Source organism: Dromiciops gliroides, chromosome 3 (assembly GCF_019393635.1).
Source record: "Dromiciops gliroides isolate mDroGli1 chromosome 3, mDroGli1.pri, whole genome shotgun sequence".
Classification (NCBI taxonomy): domain Eukaryota; kingdom Metazoa; phylum Chordata; class Mammalia; order Microbiotheria; family Microbiotheriidae; genus Dromiciops; species Dromiciops gliroides.
In genome coordinates, this window is record NC_057863.1 from 309351304 (window position 1) to 309373353 (window position 22050).

Consider the following 22050-nt stretch of genomic DNA (forward strand, 5'->3'; position numbering starts at 1 on the left):
AAATAGGTAATCATATCTATCTAAATAGTATAAAAATGCATTCTGGGAGTGATTATTAGGTGTGTCTATTTTTATTATAATCATTTAACTGGTTTCTAGTGAATTTGACTGAATTGTCTCATGATGGAAATTTAAAATTATAACAAAAGACACAAGGTAAAGGTGGATAAAGAATTCATCACCTAATGGCCAATCTTCTGGTGAGGAAATGTCTTTATGTCAATAGGCTGGTTCTCCAACAGGAAACACAGTTTGTTTCTGGGATTGAATGCAAAGCTATTTGAACTTGGTAGTGCTCGCTTCGGCAGCACATATACTAAAATTGGAACGATACAGAGAAGACTAGCATGGCCCCTGTGCAAGGATGACATGCAAATTCGTGAAGTCAACTTGGTAGAAATGAGTTTATATTTCACTGGCATAGCTTTTAAGGATTTAATATTACCTCCTTATCAAAATGGTATATTATAAAAAGTCCTATACTTCTTGCCAGTCCTGAAATGAAATTAGAAATTTAATTTCTACTTTTAGTTTCATCATATAAATGGATAAATTTTTTGTTACCAGTAAAATGGTCTAAGAATATTATTATTTTTACTGATTACTACTACTACTAAAAGTTATAACAATATAAAGCATTTATAATGCACTTTAAAGTTTTTATAGATGTATATATGAATGTTTGTATGTATGTATCTATGTATCTATGTAATCTGAATTTAGAGAAGAGTATCCATAGGAGGACCCCAGTTCTCTTTGTGTATTTTTCAGGCAGAATTGGTCTAGTTGAGTAGTGTAAGTTTCAAATTCCTTCATCCTGACTCATTGCCAAGGGCACTGGTGAACTTCCTGTGAGTTGGTTTTACCTATGTTCATTGAAAGAGATTTCTCTAAGCACCCCTTTCCCAGGAGTTTGCACTTGTGGCATTTGGAATAATTGCCTCCAGAACATGGTCTTTACATTGCTGGCAAGCATTCCATGATTATATTCACAATGATCTGGCCTGACATTTGGGGTTATTTGTGCACTCAGTAACCTCTCTAATTATTAACTTTGCTGTTTCTGCTTTCACTCTGGCTCTCTTGGTAGTGCTATTTTCAAGATGGGAGCTGCTAATACATTTCTGGAGCTTAGTCATATGTTTGCCTTCCCTAATTATTTGCCTTACAAAAGATTAACAAAGTCAGGAGAAAAATCTGTGCTCAAGTTTACTAAGTGAAACTCTCTGCTTCTTTCTCCTTTTGCATCTTGGAAGATACAGCACTGTGAAGGGAGGAGGGAGGGGCCAAAGTCCCATGGACAGAACTCATCAAGTAATGTCACCATCACAATCCAGATGTTCAGGGGTTATGAAAAGATTTTGTCTCCAGGCAGATTTTATGTGCAGAGTTAAAATAGCTTTGGGGAAGCCAGGCAAACCTGGTAGAAACATGATGTCAGCCTGTTCCCTGGCCATGGAAGATCATTTCACTTACAAGGTCATATGACCTTCTCTTACACTGTGAATTCCATGAGAATTAGAAGCTGTATTTTGGGGGTTGGATTTTTTGCTTGTTTGTTTTTTTGCCTTTTCTGTATCCCCAGGGCTTAGCACTGTACCTGGTATATAACAGGCACTTGATAAATGTTTGTTTGCTTACCTCCTTCAAAGTGGATCTCAAAAACCCCAAGATAGAAAGACTGTGAATTGAGCTCTTCTCTATCCAACATGCAAACAGTCCAGGACATGCAACTCATTTTTTTCTTCAATAATATAAACACTATCTATATGTTGCATGTGTTTAATGATTATTCAACTGTATGACCCTAATAATTCAACTTAAAAAATATTGACTTTATATCAAAAGTCCCCAAACATTTGATCATCAAGGCCTACTCAACTGATTAAAGGTACACACTTGCTCAGCATAAGTGTCAGGCCATTCTCCTCCCCACTTTTTACTGTTATTTCCAGTTTAAAAAGGTGGGGATGGATATATTTGCCTGCTTCCATACACTTTATAAACTCCACTCTCAAACCCCCTTTGCCAACATCACCACCACAGGGACCTCAAGGTTTTGATATATTAAAATGTAGTTTGTTATCTAAAAAGCCACATTCCTCTGTTCATGTTTCTCAAAGCACTGTCCTGGACATTTTGCTCTTTTCTCTATTTATTCTATCTCTTGGTGACCTCATGAGGTCCTATTTTTAAAAGTATTATCTTTGTGTAGATAAATCATAGATTTACATATCTAACTCCACAATCTTTCCCCCAAGCTAAGGTTCCACATCACCAATTACTATTGGATATTTTATTTTTATTTTTATAGTTTTTTATTTTCCAATTATATGTAAATATTGTTTTAAAGATTCATTTGTGTAATATTTTGAGTTCCAAATGTTTTTCCTTCCCTCCCTTCCCTCCCCACTCCCCATGCTGACAAGTAATCAGAAATAGGTTATATACATATACATACACACACACACACACACACACACATATATATATATATATTTATATGTATATATATCTATACATAGTAATACTGTATATTGTACATTTTTATACTAAGTCAGAGACAACTTAAAATAAACATGACCAAAATAGAACACTATAACTTTTTCTCCAAAAACCTATTCTTCTTCAAAATTTGTTTCTGTTCCACCATTCTTCTCCTCTTCCAAGTTTGTAAATTCTACATTATCTTTGATACCTCACTCTCCTTCACTTCTGTGTATTTTTATCAGTTGCCAGTTATTGCCTTTTCTGTCTTCACATGTCTTTATTCTGATCCCCTCTCTATTCATGCAACTATAACCTTAAGTCTGGCACTTGTCATCCATAGACTGTTGTAATGTCCTCCTACTGGTTCCTAACTAAAGTGTCTCCTTACTCCAGTCCAGCCTACACAATTACCAAATTTTTTTTTTTAAGTGCACATCTGGTTATATCACTCCCCCTTGTCAATAAACTCTAGTATCTCTCTGGCATCTCTGGCATCAAATAGAATCCTCTTTGGTTAGCTTTTAAAACCCTTCAGAACCTGGATTCAGTCTATTCTTTCCTAGTCCCTGTGTACATTATCTTTCCTCCTGCACTTGGCAATACAGTTCACCTGTTCATTCTCTGTTTATCACGTTACCCTATCTCCCATCTCTGTGGCTTTGCTCTTAACATGCACCATTCCTGAATGTACTCCCTCCTCATGTCTTTCCTCTATAAAACCCCTATTTTTCTTTAAGATATAGCTTCATATTACTCTGATCTTGCTTTAAGATTCAGCTCAAGTACTACTTTCTAGATGAAGTCTTTCCATATCCTTCCAAGCTATCTTGTATTTAACTACTTTCTATGTATTCCTATTTATTTTCTTTATATTTATTCTGTATATACTTATACATCAATTAGTTACCTTGCCATTAGATTGCAAATTTCTTTAAAGTAATAATGGTTTCATCCCTTGTATTTGTGATCGACAGTGCATAGTACAATGCCTGGTGCATAGTAGGGGTCTAATAAATACTTGTTGATTGTTTGGTTGACTCACATTTGGAGACAACGAATTAGATTATAAATTCCTAGAAGGCAATTCATTTTGTATAGTGTTACTACCATATAACATAAAAAGAGTTGCTTATGAAGCACTTTCCTTTTGTAATGGATTACTAAATTCACTTCCCACCATCTGGTGAATAGAATTAAACTCCTTAAGTAAATAGATGATGTGACAAGGAAACATAGCAGATCTGATAGTCTTACCCTTTGAACTTCTAAACACTTCATTTATCATTGGTTCTTATCTGGTGAATTCTTGTATAAAATATCTCTGGTTTAGGACAAGGTAGGAGGAAATAATTTCAAAAAATTATATAAAGCTGATGCTATTCCATGCTAAAATTCTTCATGAATGAGGCAGTGTAGTAATAGATTTAAGAGCTCAGCAAAAAGACAGGAAAACCTGGTTTCAAATAGTGTCTGTTACACTTCCTAGTTTTGTGGCCCAATATGTCTGCTAACCTTTCTTTTTCTTAGGCTGCTATCTAGGATTGATCTAGTAAATCATAGATTCTTTGTTAATCCTTTTTGGTGAGGTAAGTTCCTAAACCATGGGTCTTCTATAATCTCTGTCTCATATATCCTACCTACATCCATGCTTCTTACGACAATTCATATGCTCCAAGTCATATGCCAGTGCATAGTGTACTTTGGAACCTCCGATAATGGAAATGATTTGTATTACTCTCCTGTGAAAATAAACCAATCTCACACAAGCCTGTTGAAGGTGTTTTTCATCAGAGTTATGAAATACACATCCTGACCACTGAGTTCTTTTTTTTTTTTTTTTCAGGGCAATGGGGCTTAAGTGACTTGCCCAAGGTCACATAGCTAGTAAGTGTCAAGTGTCTGAGGCCGGATTTGAACTCAGGAACTCCTGAATCCAGGGCCGGTGCTTTATCCACTGCGCCACCTAGCCGCCCCAACCACTGAGTTCTAAAGATTACATGGCACATTGTTTTTCTCCCAAAAGGATATTACCATTTATCCTTGTGTCATGGTTAAACTTCAGAATGGGAGTCATACTTTTGTTTTTTTGTTTGTTTTTTTTTGTTTTTTAGTGAGGCAGTTCGGGTTAAGTGACTTGCCCAGGGTCACACAGCTAATAAGTGTTAAGTGTCTGATTTGAACTCAGGTACTCCTGACTCCAGGGCCGGTGTTCTATCCACTGTGCCATCTAGCTGCCCCTATACTTTTGTTTTTAATCAAGTTAAATATATTTCTTTATCCTACTGCTATGGAGTGTTTTTAGAAGTACTTACAATAATTTCTGCGATCTTTACTGACTGCTAATAGTGGGAGGAATTAATTATTATAGGTATTAATTCAAGGAAAAGCAATTTGAAATATGAATGGTGTTTGTTATAGTATCAAATGAATGGTATAATAATAATTTTAGATTATGTAAAGGCTAAAATTCTAGCTATACTGTCTAAAATATCTAATGAGTGGTTGCCAATAAATTATAAGCTTTACCAAGAGTTAGACTTTTAAGCATTTATTAAGGAGAATAAGAATTTGGTAAAGAGAGAGAGAAAGGCCTAGATTAATCTATCTATCAAAGGGAGAGTATGTTTCTAGCTCTGCTCTCTGCCAGAGTCCACACAAAAAGAGAGAGAGTCAGAACACCAGGCTTCCCCTTCTTCCTCCCACAAGCAAATGTCACTTCCTGATGCCAAAGAAAAGACTCATGGTCTTGCCCTCGGAGACCCTCACCTCGTGGTGGAGCTTTTCTACAGTAAGTCTCCAGCAGGTGGCATCATTCCAATCATTACAATTAGCATATAGAAAGTAAAATGCATATTGAAATCAAAGGCATTAACAGAAATTTCTTACTCAATTTATTACAAATAGTCTCCCCTGTGCTTGGCATTAAAACAAAAAGAATTGATGCCACCTGATGCAGAGAAAAGGTAGCTTACTATGATGGAGAGAATCTTATTTAAATGACTATAAAACATAAGTTTGGTTTGCAATAAAATTAGTACTCTATATAGAATTAACATAAATATTTCTCTATATAGGGGTATATGTATATGTGTGTATATACATACATATATTTGTATGCATGTGTGTTTATATCAATATAGACATATCTATATCAGTATGTATATATTTATCAATGGATATATTCATGATTGTCAATATACTATTATTTTAGAGGTGGCATGAGCCTATGGCCACCTTCAAATATCTAATGTATTGACCTTCAATTTTAAACTTCAGGATTTATGAATTTGCTGGAGTGAAGAGTCTCTCCATCAAAACAGAATCTACCTATTCCATACCTTAGTTGGTATTCTTCCTGCATTGCTATGGCCAAAATATATCCCATACTACACTCATTCTATAATCCAAAACCAGTAGTTTACCTGCTGCTCCTCACACAGGAAAATCTCTTCTCTGTCCATTTGCCCAAACTGTGTCTGGAATGTTCTCCCTCTTCACCTTTGCCTTAGTTTTCTTGCCTTTCATTAAGACAGCTTAAATCATACCCTTTTAAGAGACATTTGCCGGTCCTTCAAGCAACTTTTCCTCTAAGATCTTCTTCCTATTCTGCAATGTGTGTGTGTATGTGTGTCTTTATGTATAGACTATCTCCCCCATTAGAATTAATCTCCTTAAAGGCAAGAACTGTTTTTGCTTTTCTTTGTATCCCAAGTGTTTAGCACATTGCTTAGCACATAGTATGTTCTTAATGATAAGGGCATAAATGCTTGTTGACTGACTTTTGAGAAGGCTAATTTGGGAAACTGGTATTTATTTCTAATTCTATTTCCACAAAAGAAAAGTTTATTCATTATTAATTGGGTCTTTCTTGGACCCCATCCAAGGGTCCAAGGAGATTCAGTTTCTAAGTACCAGAAAGGCATCGTTATAAATCAGTACCAAATTAACAGGCTAAACATGTTCAAGCTTTAACACAGTTTTAATAACTTATTCTTATTTCCCAAGTCCAAATGGTATAAGATTAGAAAAAGCATGTTTATTGTCCAGAGACATTTTGTACAATTGAGCTTTTAACAAATAACTTTTATAAATGAAGTATCAACTTTAATAAAGATGAATGGAACAACTATAAATAAAATAGCAATTATATTTGGGTAGATATTTTAAGGTTAGTTTCCTTATTTGGGCAGTTTGTTCCACAAAATTACAGTTTTCCTCAGTTTTTTGGACATAGGAAAATAAACAACCTCAGTTTCCTCATCTGTTAATGTAGATAATAATATTTGCATTACTGTTCTCAGAGCCTGTTCCAGTACCCTTGGACATCCCACCAGTCTATCTCTCAGATGCAAGATCCCCCAATATATGAAGTACTGAGTAAAATCCCTGAGTGAATGTTAACCTGTCTTCTGCACCTATATAGTTTATTTTATAGTCTCAATACTGGCTCCGGAGAGTTGAGCTGTCAGAAATTCAGGCCATGGGAAAACTTAATGGTCTTCCTCCCCTCCTTCTCTCCCATTCATTAAACTCACATTCCCTGAACCATGCAGCTGATTGTCCAAAATCCAATGAACTATATATAGCTGAATAGATAACGGTGATCTATAAGGAGAGATGGGCACCTGGAGTCCGGGAATTTCTAGGTTAAAATTTTTCATATGCTTCACCTAACACCAGGCAATCAAGCCTCTATCTCTAAGTAGTGAAAAATACATTAGAAATATCAACCATGGTGTGGGGTTTTTACTCTCTTACTCCTTTTTTCATCATAGCCAATTATAAATCTCAAACATCCCAAATTACTATCATTGCCCTAGAACTCCTGGGAAGCAGGAGAGACTGGTAAAACATCATTGACCTATGTCAGAGGTTTTGCATATAAATTGAAGGCTAGGAAACCATTTTTGTGCTGCTGAATCTCATGAACTGTTAGGTGAAAAATGGCAATGAGTGGCACAGATGGTCAGTAGGAAATCTGATTTCTAGATACAAATAAAAACATGTTTCTCCTAGAATGGAATAGAACAAAATTAGTAGAACTCATGTCTTTGCTCTCTGATCTTATAGAACTTTGCCTGAAATAAAAACTCTTCAAAAGTTCTTTCTGGGACATGTAATTTATTGAGTGAGGTGCCTTATTTTTCTCTAGAGTGCTGATTGTATATCACAAAATTACCTATGTAGATTCATTTATTATTAAATGATAGGGAGAATAGATGGGGACCTTTTTATCCTCTAAGTCAATCGTTCATTTTAGGGGTGTCATGAGGAAAAAAAGTTTTATAACCATAAACTGCTATGTAAATAGAAGTTATTATGATTAGATCATATAGGTCCCAGGGTTGAAAAGTAATGCAGAGCTCATTTAGTCCAATTTCATCTTACTGAACAGGAAATTGATGTCTAGGGGTGTTAAGTAACTTTTTTGAAGGCATGAAGAGTTAGGACTGTAATCAAGGTTTTCAACTCCCAAATCAATAATCTGGCCTTTTCTCCTCATTCTCTTACCCTGCTAGTTTTAATTACTGTTATATTTTATGATGACAAGATGAGTCAGATGTCAACTTTATAGGTTCAGCTTCTTTTAAAACAAGAATACTGTAAGCAAAATTATAAGGTGAGTAAAAACTAAGTTTTTGTTGTTGTAGTTGTTTTTTTGTGGGGCAATGAGGGTTAAGTGACTTGCCCAGGGTCACACAGCTAGTAAGTGTCAAGTGTTTGAGGCCAGATTTGAACTCAAGTCCTCCTGAATCCAGGGCCAGTGCTTTATCCACTGTACCACCTAGCTGCCCGCTAAAAACTAGTTTTTGATATTCCATGTTTTCCTTTTCTGGTCATTTTCCCTACATTCTGCATAGTTGCCTACAGTCTATGTCTATATATGTCTACATATAACCCTAGAACCCTTCAGTTGCTAGGTAATGTGCAATAATTAATAAGGTGTTAATGACTTGATATACACTTCTTTCAAAATATTCACATTTTACCAGAAGACTGAGGGAGGAGAACAAACTTTGTTCTTTGGATTGAACTTCAATCCAAAGAAATATGTTAACAGTATATTTTAAAATAGTATATGCCGATGATAAGAGGATGCTTTTTGAAGAGTCTTCTTGCTAGTATCCAGCCAAACCACTTACCAACTAGATCTACGCATATGGATTGACTGCTTTTTTCCTTTCCTTTCTATAGAGTACTAGCCTTGAAATTAGGAGATCTGAGTTCAAATCTTGCCTCTGACACTTATTAGTCATGTGAAAATAGACAAATAGTTTGACCTTCATGAACCTCCGTTTCCTCATTTTAAAGTAGGCATATTCATTTCTTTTGTACTTTCCTTTGAGTGTGGTTGTGAGGTCAAAAGAGAGTAATATACATAAACTTTTTTTTTGGTAAACTTTAAATATGAATACTCATTGTTCTTATTTCCCTTATCCTTGAACTTGTTATTATTATGATGTCCCTTTCCTGTCATAAATCCCCCCATTCTCTATCTTAGTCATAAGTTTATGCCTGGGTACTAAATATTATTTTGTAGATAAAAATATTTTTTATTTGTTCTTTTTTGGGCCCATTCAATGGTCAAAGTGGATTCAGTTAGTGAAGTACTATAACGACTTTGTTATAAATAAATATCACATACACATATACGTGTATCTATCTATCATTATTATTATCATTATCAATCATCTCTCTCTCTCTCTCTCTCTCTCTCTCTCTCTCTCTCTCTCTCCATTATACTCCAAAGAGTGTAATGTCACCACCCACACAGGAAAAACTGAGTGGATAGTGTATCTCTATTACTCATATTAAGACAAGCAGTTACATGGACAACCTATACAATATGTTAATTAGGCTTCAGTACAGAATCAAACAGATGGTGAAGAGCAGGCTTTTCCCATAAACAATGGGCCACATTTCAAATGTCAAAATTCTACTGGTATTGTTATATGTAGGTGAATTTAAGAAAAGTACTCTCTTTGAGGAATTAAAAATGAGTATCATACAACGTGCAATAGAAAGAAATAGTGTCAATGTAAGCAGACTGGAAAAATTGAAAAAAAATGTTTTTAAAGAAAAACTAGGATAAAATATGTCATTAAGAATTGTATTAGCAAAAAAAATAAGGAGGATTGGCCATGTGGTTAGTGTGAGAGAATACATGGACATACTGAGTGTTTCACTGTTTTCTTTCCAATTCCAGGAGAAAATGAGGAAAGGTTCCAATTATTTAAGCATATTCTTTTTTTGTAAAATTTAAACAAAACCATTAAGGAAAGGTACCCAGGATGGACATCATGGATAAGGTGTGATATGCATTAAGGGAACATTCAAAGCAATTAGATCCCAAGGTGATTAGTGTGTTTTTCATCAACCAGTACCTAGCACAATACTCTTCATACCACTTATGCTTAATTATTGTTTTGTGAATTAAAAAAGAAAACAGTGGATAGAAAGAAATAGGCAAAAAAATCTCATCTGATGAACACTTGAAGGAACTGTATGGCTTTGTGGATACTTATGGAGATTCCTGATTTTGAGCTACTAGATGGTTCTTATTCAAATTGGAATGTAACTCAATGCTATTCAGTCAACCAAAGTACCAACACTCTTCTGGAAATGGCTTTGCTGGGCCGATTTCTTTATTAGTTTCAAAGTGCTCTGGAAATTTGCTAACTGTTAGTACTTATGAATTATCTTACTAGACTTGTTAACTAGTCCTGATTCATGGGAATAGTGTGATAATGAGCTGGCAATTTTACAATTACAATATTTGATTGTTTAGACAAAGTATAGGTTCCAATGAAGGACTTTTTATTTTTCTTACCTACAACCTACTTGAAAGGTGAGAAGGGAAGGCTAATAGAATCTTTTTTATCTTATTTTACTTCAGATTAATAGGAATCCAGTTTTATCAGGTGCTTGGAATTTCTCAGAGAAAGTGTTGCTCCAACACAAGTTGTCATTATTACTTGAAAAGATCACGTTGTTGTTGATATTTGGTGCGTGTGTATGTGTGACTCCCCATCATCTTTTTAGAATATCTTTTCTCTGCTGCAAAGTTAAGCATATTTTCTTATGCATAGCCTTGAATCATTGCTTTGAGTAGAACTTTAAATATTTACTTATGAACTCACATTCCAGCTGTTTAATAAATATGGAGCCATTGTCAACCTTATGGCATTGGTTTCCAGGGTCTATAAAGCTTATCATTATCTCTTTGCCAAAACAAACAGCAGCTTGATCATTTACAGGACCACATAGGGACTAGTTTCCCAGACATAATCCCTGACCATCTAAAAACTTTTATGTAGTCCAAATCCCTGAGACATTACTTTGGGCCAATATTTTATACATTCTTATTGAATTACCTCTTTAATTTGATATGCACATACCCAAATAATCAGCAGTAAAATAAATGCAGTGTATGTTAAATGCACCAGAAAATACATAATCATTCATTGTAGGATTTTTAAAAATTACCTTCCCTTCACATAGTAGATCAGTAATTATCACTTCCTAAATTTCATACAGGAAGTACTGTGTGGAGAAAAGTCAAACACAGGTCTTGCATGGATATAGTATGAAATTTCTATAAGTTACATATGAAAACTAATCATATTACATTACAATGGGTCACACAACTATAGCTCATTTGATTTAGTGTTCAACTATATTTCTCTGGGCTGCTCTTCTCTGAAGTACTGCACTCAGAGTAGGTTTACTCCATAACACTTTCGTGTTCTCTGTGCTCTCTGGGTGTGCACCCAGCTTCTTGCTTTTACCTGAATATATCCCTCCCCCATTTCATATCCTTCTAAATATACTCACTTAGCTTTGTTCCAGTTGAAATATTATCCATTCTTTAAGGCCCAGGTCAAATGTCATTTTTTAAAGTAGTTTTTGTTTTTGTTTTTGTTTTTCCAGAGAGTGATCTTTATTCATATCTTGTAGGCACTTTCACATTTCGCTTTGTCTTTTATTTTCGTCCCTATCTAATTTCTTCAGACTCATCCAGAACTGTAACTCCTCCTACCTTTACAGTATTTTTCCACCTTCCTCCCTAATATGAACTTTTCACAGTCCAGAAATCCTTTCCTCCCGCCTGTTCAATGCACAAACCACTTTATCTTGTCACTCCCGGCATTTTCTCTGCTAGTTCCTTATTCCTCAAATACTTTCAGTCTTCTACTATGCCAACTGACCTCCTTGGCTTCATGTCTTAAAGAAAACCCATCTTCTATAGGAAGTCTACTCCAATCCCTCTTAATTCTAGTGCTTTCCCTCTGTTAACTATTTCCCACTTATCTTGTCTATAGTTTGCTTTGAATATATTGATTTGCATGTTGTTTCCTCCTTAGATTGGAAGCACCTTGAGGTCTTGGACTGTCTTTTGACTTTTTATATCCCCAGCACTTAGAAAAGAATCTGGCACATAGTAGGTACTTCATAAATGTTTATCAGTTGATTGAATCTTAGCACTATTTTGGAAGCTCCAAAAGAATAGAGACCATGACTTACATTGTGTCTCCTTAAGCTTAAAGAACAGTGTCTTTTACATCATAAGCACTCAATAACTATTTTATTTATTTGAATTGAAAAGGAAAAGGGAAATAATGGGCTAGCAGAATATTATGATTTTGAAATCAGTGGCCCTAAGTTCAAATGCCACCTGTGATACTTAGCAGATATGAAACTTTATGCAAGTCACTTCCACCTTTCAAGGCTCATCTGTACAATGAAGGGTTTGTTGGACTTGCTGACTGCTGAACTCCTGTCAGTTCTAGATCATTGAGTATAATTTTAAACATTTGTAAATAATTTTAAGAAAATGGCAGGTATGATTAATACAGGAAAAAAAAGAAGATAGATGAACTTAGATGAAGATAGATTGTCATGTAAACACAGTCAGGAGAACAAGATAGACAGTGACCATAACAATGTAAGTGGAGTGAACAAGCACAAAGCAATTGAAAGTGAATATAAAAAAAAATACAAAGAATAATCATGGCCCCAAAGAGGAGATATAAGAGAATATACCCCCCAACACACATATGCAAACTCCCTTGCAGAGGTGTGAGGTCCACTAAAATGAATTATAACATACATTTTTAGATTTTAAAATTTGATATATGGATTAGCAGTTTTTCTTTTCTTCTTTTTCCTTTATTTTCTTAAAATAATTATTTGTTATATGAGATGGACTTTGTAGAAGGAGAGAAGGGAATCAAGACAATGAAAAAACAAAATACAGACAATTCTCACTTTAAATCAGTGGAACATTCCACAAACCTCTATAAAAAGGGAATTTTACAGGGGGAAGAATGGAAGAAGGTAAGGGTCCAGCATAGGTTCAATGACATAACAGGGTCAGAGAAGCAAGAACAGAAAGAGGGCCAAGCCACATGGCATCTTGGCTGGACCAAGTGGAAGAACACTTCAGGGACAGATACCTAAGAGCCAACCAGGGCACAGGTGGGGTTGGCAACAGACATTCAGTACCCAAATGTTGACAGATGGAAGATGAAGGAAAGTATAGAATGGGGCAAAGGTCTCTTCTCTAAGCTAGAGGTCTCAAACCATATTCCGCACATCTACTCCCCATGCTGTTGGCAGTGGTGTCTCCACTCCATTCTTCTGCTTTCACTTGGATTGCTTTTTTAGGGTTTTTTCTTTTTTTAATTGGGGGGTGGTGGTGGTGGGAGGAAACAGAGAGAGCACAGTAAAGTTGACATAGGTGTTTTTTTGGAATGTGGATGCCTGTATATCAGCTTGTCTTTTACCACAAAAAAGCAAGTTTTCAATAGGTGATCTTTACTTATAAATGCATTACTTTAAAATATCTACTTTCTGGGAGGACATATGGCACATTCTCAAGCCATGATCATGCTGATATGACAATTTGGGAACAAGGTATTATTTTTCACTAGAATTTAAAAAGGTTAAACTTTGAGAAGGTAGATTTTGTATGAGTACTCCTTCATAAACATGTTAATTTTTTGACATTGGGGTCATGAGTTAATCTCTCTGGTTTTGTTTCTTCATTAGTAAAATAGAAATAATAACAGTACATATATATTTATATATGTACTGATATATGTATATATATCAGTACATGCAAATATATGAAATAGTACATATATAAGTATATAATATATGTATATATGCTATATACTTATATTATATCAGGGATTTTGTGAAGTTTTAATGATGTAACATATATAAAAGAACCTGCAAAATTTGGTTATTCATTATCATCATCATTAGTTACATACATTTTGGATTTTGAGGAAAAAACATTTGAGAAACATGTGAGAATAGACTTTGAGGCAGAGTAAACCAGTCAATACCAATAAAACCCCTAGGGTTGGGGCAGCTAGGTGGCACAGTGGAAAAGCACCAGCCCTACATTCAGGAGTATCTGAGTTCAAATCCAGCCTTGGACTCTCGACACTTACTAGCTGTGTGACCCTGGGCAAGTCATGTAACCCCCATTGCCTCACAGAAAGAAACAAAAAACCCCAAAACAACCCAGAGTTACAAAGGAAGTTGGCATCTCTTGATTATTACTTTGATGAGAAATTGTTGAGCTGTCAGGCTTCTTCCAGTTTCCTACTCACAATGGTACCAATAGAACCAGGGTGGAATCAAAGTCGAAATACCTCTAGTTATGTTATTCCTCTGGCAATCATGTTGTGTTCATTATATGAAAAAATGATTTAAAAAGTTGAATTATTTTATTTTATCTGAGAATCTCCAAGTACACGTCAATAGCATTTGTAATAATGACTTTGCTAGTGTTGATTATTCCTCCATATATGGATACTAACAAGGTTCCTTCTAGGTATGCAATTCTATGATAATAAGATAGATGTTCAGAATGTTCCAAAAATCTTAGTTGAATTTTAAGCTTCTAGAGCTCAATACTTTACCCTAGACTTAGACCTAGAAGTTTGCCTGAGAATGGGAATTCAGATCCATTGGTAAGTTTGATAATAAATATCCTTATCTACACTATTGTAAGGGCCCAGAAAACAATGAGTACCTAAGAGAACAGGAGATATCAGTGCCTTCCCAGAATTGGGGATCTTTGGCAGATCAGCTAGAGTTACAGGCTCTTTTGTATTTTAAGTATTCTCTTGTCTCCAAAATTATTTTAAATTATTTTTAAGTTCTTTATGCTGTCCTTAGTATTAATCACCAGTTTGAGCTCATTCCAGAACTTAGAATTTTTGGCACAAATCTTATAGTATCATAAGATACTTTCGTATTACATTCACATTTTAAAAATCAATATGGTCAATGTTTGGCATCCATCAACATTTATTCTTTTCCCTCATTGGAATATTTTTTTCTATATATTTTTTCTTAAGTGCATACTATTTTAGATAAACTGTCCATGTTAAATTTTAAGTCAGAATCTTCTTATTGTCCTTTCTTTTATTGTTTTCAGCATGATCTCTACAAGGATGTTAGACAATATCCACTCTTCTTCTAAATGATGATGATGATGATGATGATGATGATTGTAGCTATCATCATCACTGATGGTGATGGTGGTGTAGCTGTTATTTATACAACCCCATAAAAGTTTGCAAAATGTTCTTTTTATGTTAGTTCACCTTATTTTAACAACAAACCTATGAAATGGGTATAGAAGTATTATTACCATAATTTTACAATGAAGAAATCAAAGCCCAAGCAGGTTAAATGACATCCGTTTTTTTATGGGTAGACTCAGAGGTAACTAAGTCCTAATTACAAGTCCAGCATTCTATGCTCTGCACTATAAGCTACCTCTCATGAATTCTAAAGGTGGAGTGTATGCTTCTTCCAAAGGTTTCTATAATGTATACTTTGACAATCAAGTCCTTCTGGGTGGATGTAGTTGCCAAACCACATCTCAAAAAGAAGCAAATCCTCAAAAGAAATTTCCCTTGCTACAGCCCTCTCTCAGTTAAATTCAGTTCCCTGCAATTAATAATATCAAATCTCCTTCCCACCCACTCCACCCCATACCATGGTCCTCTTGAAGAATAAAGGACAAACAACAACAATTTTCTCACCCTTACATTCTTTTTTTTGAGATTATTCTAACATATTCAACTCATTTTCATGCTATCTATGCAGACTCTTTCTAACCACCTCAATAATTATAAAATTCTTATAAATTGCATATATCATTTTCCCATAGGAATATAAGCAGTTTAAGTCCATTGTGTCCCTCATGACTTTCATTACTTTCATGTTGACCTTTTTATGCATCTCTTGAGCCTTATTCAAATTGTAATGTTTCTATTTAGCTCTGGTCTCTTTCACCAGTAATGTTGAGAAGTCCTCTATTTCATTAAGTATCCATTATTTCCTCTGAAGAATTTTTACTGATTTTTTCCAGGTAGATTATTTTTTGTTGTAATCCTAACTCCTTCATGCTCTGGAATATCATATTTTAAGTACTCTGTTTTTTTTTAATGTAAAAGTTACTAAATCTTGTGTGATCTTCACAGGGGTTCCATGGTAATTGAATTGTTTCTGCATGCTTGCAATATTTTCTTCTTGATCTAGAAGAGCTTCAATTTGGTTATAATATTTTTAGGAGATTTCATTTTGGTATCTTTTCCACGAGGTGATTGATGAATTCTGTCTATTTCTATTTTGCCCTCTGGATCTAAGATATTAGGGCAGTTTTCCATGGTAATTTCTCCAAATCTTACATCTAACCTTTTTTTAAAATCATGGTTTTCAGGTAATATAGTGATTCTTAAATTATCTTTCTTGAATCTATTTTCTAGTTCAGTTGTTTTTCTAGTGAGATAATTCATATTTTCTATTTTTTCCATTCATTTGACTGTTTTATTGTGTCTTAAAGTCCCATAGAGTCATTAACTTCACTTGCCCAACTGAATTCTTCCAGAATTATTTTCTTCAGTAAGTATTTGTGTCTCTATTTGCTCAATTCTGCTTTGTAAGGGGCGCTTTTTTATTAATCTGTTAATTCTCTTTTCATAATTTTCTTACATCACTGTAATTTCTCTTCCCAGTTTTCTCTTCTACTACTTATTTCTTTAATTCTTTGATGAATTCTTGTTCCCCTTGTTCTAATTAGAATTTTTCTTTGAGGCTTTCCTTGTAGCTGTTTATACATTGTCATCTTTTTCTGAGTTTATTTCTTGTTCTTCCCTACCACAGTAGTAATGTCAAATTATTATTTTTGTTATCGTTTGATCATTTTTCTAGCCTATATCTTGACTTTTAACTTTATATTATAGTTGGTTTTTGCTGACTTAGTGGTAGAGAAGCAGTATGCCAAGTTTCAAGTTTGTTCATGCTATTTTTTTCAGAGCTAGCTCTGGGGGTCTGCAAGTTTTAAGCTTTTTTTTTTTTTTTTTTTTTTTGGCAGGGCAATGAGGGTTAAGTGATTTTCCCAGGTTCACGCAGCTAGTGTCAAGTGTCTGAGGCCAGATTTGGACTAAGGTCCTCCTGAATCCAGGGCCAGTGATTTATCCACTGCACCACCTAGCTGCCCTCTGCAAGTTTTAATTTTTTTAAGGCAGTATTATACTAAGAGACCTATGATCATTGCTGTCTTGGACTATGCTTTCATCTTTACTTAGGAAGGAACCCTGCTCCCCTCCAGCCATAAGTACTAGAACTACTCTTGGTCCTATAACTATGTTCAGAGTCCCTCACCCTTCTGACAAATCACAAGTACTCCTCTTTGCCCTGGAAATATTACTCAGAAATGCTTGTGGACAATAGAGTTGCCAATCAGACACAGTGCAAGCAAAGGAACCCCTGTAATTTTTTTTCTTATTTTTTTATTGAATAGAATTTTATTTTCCAAAATATATATAAAAACAAATTTTAACACCAATTTTTAAAAAATGTGTGTTCCAACTTCTCTTCTTCCTCATTCCCACCCCCACCCACTATAACTCAAGCATTTCAAAATAAGTTATACATGAGTAGTCATGGAAAACATTCCCAGATTAGCTAGGTTGTGAGAGAAAACAGTAAAAAAAAAAAAAAAACCCAAAACTTCAGATTGAGGAATTGTCAAAGAGGAAAAAAAACATTTTTAAATGTGTTTTCAGGGGCAGCTAGGTGACGCAGTGGACAGAGCACCGGCCCTGGAACCAGGAGGACCCAAGTTCAAATCCGGCCCCAGACACTCAACACCCACTAGCTGTGTGACCCATGGCAAGCCACTCAACCCCAATTGCCTCACCAAAAAATAGAAAAGAAGAAAAAAAATGTGTTTCTATCTATTTTCAGATACTATCACCCCTGTAATCTTTGTGTTTTGTTTTGTTTTCTGGAAAGTTATCTGACCTTTTTACCACCTCTGGCCTGAGAGTTCCCATAGCTAAAGCTGTTGTGGCCACCTCCAAGGCCCACCACCGATGCTCTTGCCATGCTCCAGGCCTGGGCCCACATTGTTGTTAGAGATTCTTGCCATGCTCCAGGCCTGGGCCCACACTGTTGTTAGAGATATCTCCTATGGATCTCCTAAGTTGTCTTAGAGTGGAAAAATTTCTCCGTCTGACCTTTTGTTGACCCTGCTTCTCCAAAGATTGATTTGAGACATTATTTTAAAATTATTTTGAAGGGAAGTTTAAAAGAACTCAATGGGGTCCCAGTTTGTACTCTTCCATCTTAACTCTGTCTGCAAATAGATTCTTAAGGTAGCTAAAGTTGTAGAGAAAATCTTGATCATTATTTTTTAAAAAGGAAACAATAAAAAATTCAATATAAATGTCTATTTTCCCATCTATGTAAAAAATATGATAATAGTTTATACATGCATTCAGTTCACCCATGACCTTGCATAGGCATATTAAGGGAAGAATCAGGCTTTAGAAAATTACTTTCTCCAGTTTATCACATCTTTACCATTATGTTATTCACTGAAAGATGTTAGAAACATAATACCTGGCTATACTTTTTTCAACTATAATAAAGCATTTGATTTTGTGGCATAAAATGCCATTGTAACAAATCTTCAATAACTTTTTCTTATACATATACCATAATTATACAAGAGTCATTGAAAAATATGACAATGACAAACTATTAAATGGCAATTTAATCTTTAAGACCATGATCAGTATTATACAGGAAGATATAGGCTTGCTAAAGTCATTTAACATTCTCAAAGAGGAAATCTGGTGCAAATTTCATGTTGAAGAAGGATTTCTTCAAAATGGTGAGGTCCCCTGCCATATTACTTAGTCTGCAGATTACATTCTATTATTAGTAATATATTTTAAAATAATGCAAAACCTCCTAAATATGATTCATAATCACTCAAAGGATTTGGCTTAAATATCTGCACAGAAGAAAACAAATGATGAAGAGTGCCTTTCTTCCAACATGTATTTCATACTTATTTTTAGAGCTTATTGAGTCCATTTGTGCAGTTTTTTCCATATGCCTATCTGTCTATCTGGGTATAAGTACATGTACATGACTATATATCTATCTACATCTACATTTACATCTATATCTGTATCCGAATCTGTATCTGTATCTATATCTATGTCTACGTCTGCATCTTCATCTTCATCTGCATCTGCATCTGCCTCTGTCTGTGTCTATACCTATACCTATAGCTATAATTATAACTATATCTATATCTACATCCATATCCCCACACACATATATGTGTGTGTATATTTTAGAAAAACACTAAAAACAGACAATATATCTGGTTTATAATTGAATAAGAGGAGGTAAACAAGCTAGATTGACTTTGAGTAATTGAAAAGTTCTTTTAAGGACCCTAACTTTCTCCCTGCAAAAGGTGCATTTTTTTTTAAATTACAAAATTCTTTTGAGCAAATGAAAGAACGCAACAATTTCTGAAGAATTGAAGTTTAGCATCACCCAAATGTCAATAGAGAGGGACATGTGAGTGTGAGCAGGCTACAGCACATGACCCAAAAGGAATTACATAGAAGAAGCTATAAAAATATGTTACCAGGGCAGCTAGGTGGCACAGTGGATAGAGCACCAGCCCTGGATTCAGGAGGACCTGAGTTCAAATACGGCTTTAGACACTTAATACTTACTAGCTGGGAAAGTCAGTTAACCCCAATTGCCTCACCAAAAAAAAAAAAAATATATATATATATATATATATATATATATATGTTACCAATGTTTTAAAATTATATAGATATGCTATACATGTAATGTAGCAAAGCCAGTGAATGATGAGTGGGCAACCCATGTACTCCATTGTTATCCTCAAAACTCTAAGAGAATGAGGAGGCCTCTGACATACTAGGTAAAAACTTTGTGAAGAATTTATGGGAGGCCATGGAAATGGCAGGTATGGCTAAGTTGTAATCTACATTCCCTGGAAGGAATGTCTACATTGATGAGATTCTAGATCCATCACAATATTAGAATTATATCCTTATTTGTACTCATATCCCTACAAAATGAAGTATTTTTTAATGTTAGTGAGAGTGAAAGTTTAGAGTGAAAGGAAACAGAGATATCCACTTAAATACATATCTAGGAAAGGGGGAATGTGGTACTTTATTTCCTACTGTTGAATCTCTGCTTCCTTCATTACTCTTCCATTACCCTATCCTCATTATCCTCCCACAAGGCAAGGAAGATAAGATTCTGTTGACAGTTTATGAATTTCAATTTATGTACCCAGAGGCAGGACATTTTCAATGGAAGGTCCCCAATATTGGAATTTCCTGCCTCTCCCATTCTGACAGAGCCCAAGTTTCAACCTGCAGGGCAATATGTAAATCTACCTTTTTCCCTTAAATATCTGGTCTATATGTGTAGCAAAACAGATGTCTATTAAATAAGTATTCTACTTTACAGGTGTAGGAAATGAAAGATTTTCCTAGGGACATGTGAAAGCAAGTGAAAGAACTAGTAATGAAACAAGTTTCATTTCATCGTGACTTGCCCCTGGATAATTGTCCACAGGTTCTCTTAAATTAAATAGATAATACTATTCCATTTCAATCCAGTCTTTTACTTGTAAGAAATCTAAATACTGCAGGAATAAACTAAAAATTAAGAACATATATTATTCACTAACTGCCTTAAAATAATATTCAAGGTCAATGAGATCTAGTGATCTAGTGAGATCTATGAGGGAATAAGTGACTCACTCTTATTTTAATTCTCTGTCAAAGGCAGTGGTAGAGATGATTGTTACATTTTCATTATGGGCATTTACACATTGGAAATTGGCAATAGTTTAGACCTATGAAAGTGATAGAGAAAAATGTTAATAATACATATTAAACTTAAATGTTTATCCCCCAAACATATTTTTTTCAAAGAGAGACAGTTTTGAAACATATAATAGCACCCTCAAAGTGAAAGGGCTTGTTTTGATTAGATTTATACAACCTGGTAATTTGTTAGTTGTAATCTGTGAGCTAAGCAATGGATCAATTTGTGATATGGTTAATCCCATTGTCAAGATAGGATTATGAACTGGACCCCTGATTTAATAGACAGGGACAGATAGGTGGGGAATTGAATAATGTGCAACTGAGGCTGGGATCAAGAAAACTCATGGTGGTGAGTTTAAGTCTGATCTTAGACACATACTAGTTGTGTGACCCTGGGCAAGTAACTTACCCCTGTTTGCCTCAATTCCATTATCAGGAAAATAAGCCCAAGAAGACAATGGCAAACCACTCCAGCATCTCTGCCAAGAAAACCACAAATGGGGTCAAAAAGAGTTGGACACTACTGAAAAACAATAAAAACTCCCTGATTAGGAAATTCTCTCTACTGATACATTTTAGCAACTTCAATTTAATTTATAATTTTAGAGAGTTGCCTTAGACAATAATAAATCAGGTGATTTGCCCAAATTCACATAGCAATAAGAGAAGAGAGACTTGAACCCAGGTCTTTGGAGCCAGATGTCTATTCACTACACAATGTTGCTTCTCCTTTGTTAAAATAACTGAAATATATCTGCTAATGGTATGTTGCACTAAGTGTAAGGAAGAACAATCCAAGTGAAGGAACTGAAGTTGTTGGAATGGTTATTTCATTCAAACTTTTGGATCACAAAAATATTTAGACCCAAAAATCAATGTGGTCATATTGTTACCTAAACAACTGGATTGGAAAAACTATTCAATAATCTAGTCCTGTGCTCAATTATTGACTCATGTTCAGTTTTACAAGCAAGAAGTTGACCATGAAATATGATAATTCCTTACCTGTGTATAGTACTACAATGCTTCTAATTTTTTATTATCTAAAATGTCATTGAATTCTTACAAAAGCCTTGTGATGGTGTGCATCACAGAGCAGGTATTATTTTTATTTAAAGAATGAGGAAACTGAAGCCTACAGAATTTAGGTGACCTGCTTGATGTGTGTGACAGGGTTTAAGAACTGGTTGCCTGATTTTATTGCTATTGGGAATTCCCAAGTGTAAAATCCATGTCTACTAATGTAACTTTGTTACTTTTTCTACAAGAGGAACTGTCTTCCCCAAAAGACTGAGATAATAGTTATTTTTTCTCAGGGTCAGGGTGTGTCATAGGCAGGACA

At 34.8% G+C, this 22050-nt stretch overlaps 1 non-coding gene across 1 annotated transcript; it reads left to right on the forward strand.

Moving 5' to 3' along the window:
• Positions 1-292: 292 nt before the first annotated feature.
• On the forward strand, positions 293-399 carry LOC122752177. The gene has a single exon (XR_006355971.1). It is a non-coding gene; the product is annotated as a U6 spliceosomal RNA (small nuclear RNA).
• Positions 400-22050: the final 21651 nt, after the last annotated feature.